This window comes from Cynoglossus semilaevis, chromosome 11 (genome assembly GCF_000523025.1).
Source record: "Cynoglossus semilaevis isolate Cse_v1.0 chromosome 11, Cse_v1.0, whole genome shotgun sequence".
NCBI lineage: Eukaryota > Metazoa > Chordata > Actinopteri > Pleuronectiformes > Cynoglossidae > Cynoglossus > Cynoglossus semilaevis.
The window spans coordinates 3,442,236-3,443,635 of record NC_024317.1 but is presented as its reverse complement, the minus strand read 5'-3'; positions in this window follow the sequence as shown (position 1 = coordinate 3,443,635).

Below are 1,400 nucleotides of genomic sequence, written 5' to 3'. Positions count from 1 at the left end.
CCTCCCCCCTCCTTTTTCTTTGGAATAATTTCCGCAGTCATTAATTCTGCGAGGCTCCAAATCGGAACGTCATAAATCTGATTAAATATAAACATCCAACAGTAAACTGCTGCAGTAAAACACCCAGGCTAACGGCTAACACCTTTAGAGTATTACATTAACATATTGGTTTTTTTTTTGGGGGGGGGGGTTATTTATACGTATTCTACTGCAGTAGTACACGGTCTCAGCCGGGGAACCATGAGAGCGGACTAATTTAGGAACGCCACAGCTGCTTTCTCCTCCTGCTTCAGCAGAAACAGGAACAGAGGGTTCATGGGAATCATAACAGACACCATGACATGGGTGAAATATCCCAGAAGGCTTTGCCTTGGTTCTCATGGAGGAGGGGGGGGGGGGCTCCGTAGGTCAGAGCCCACTTCCTGTGTGCAGCACGACACAGAACCCCAGAGTGTAAATAAAACCGAGGCGTCTGTTGATTACAGCTGTGAGTTCAGACGCCTGGTTTACAGTTCAATTAGGGAAATGGAGGAGTGGTTGAGGCACTATTTGTGAATTTGGTCGGGTGTTCGATCCTGGTTTCCACTGTGAAAAGGAGGAAAACGGACAATTTTGGTTGATGAACTGATTCTACTGGTCAGGATAAGAATTCAGAGGATTCCATCCATCCATCCATCCAACCATCCATCCATCCATCCATCCATCTATCATCCATCCATCCATCCATCCATCCATCCCTCCATCCATCCATCCATCCATCCATCCCTCCATCCATCCATCCATCCATCCATCCAACCATCCATCCAACCATCCATCCATCCATCCATCCATCTATCCATCCAACCATCCATCCATCCATCCATCCATCCACCCACCCATCCATCCATCCCTCCATTCATCCTCTCAGGGTTGTGGATCCAATCCCAGCCTGTCGAGTTAGGTGGGTCGCAAGAGATTTTTTTTTTTTTGGGTCGTCTCACATCATGTTTCCCAGGAGTTTAGGAATTGTGAAAGTTTGTGACTTTTAAAATATGGGTCCCCAGAAAAAAAGTTTGGGAAACACTGGTCTAACTGGTCAGGTTAGGACTCATGCCGTTTGACAAAGTCGAAAACGAAATTTTCTTTAGAAATACTGGGAAACACTGGTCTAACTGGTCAGGTGACCGACTCATGCAGTTTGACAAAGTCGAAAACATGACTCGCTCGTTCAGGGATGGCGACAAATTTCCTTTCAGGAAAGAAATTTTCTTTAGAAATAGTTTAGTAACTGAACAAGTCTTTGTTTTTTTTTCTTATCTTTGGAAAATGAAGTGAGTGAGTGAGTACTCTGAGACTGATCTTCTCTGGAAACGTGGTTTGATCTGTTTGTACCTAAGGCACAGGGTTGTGGTTGTAGGGAA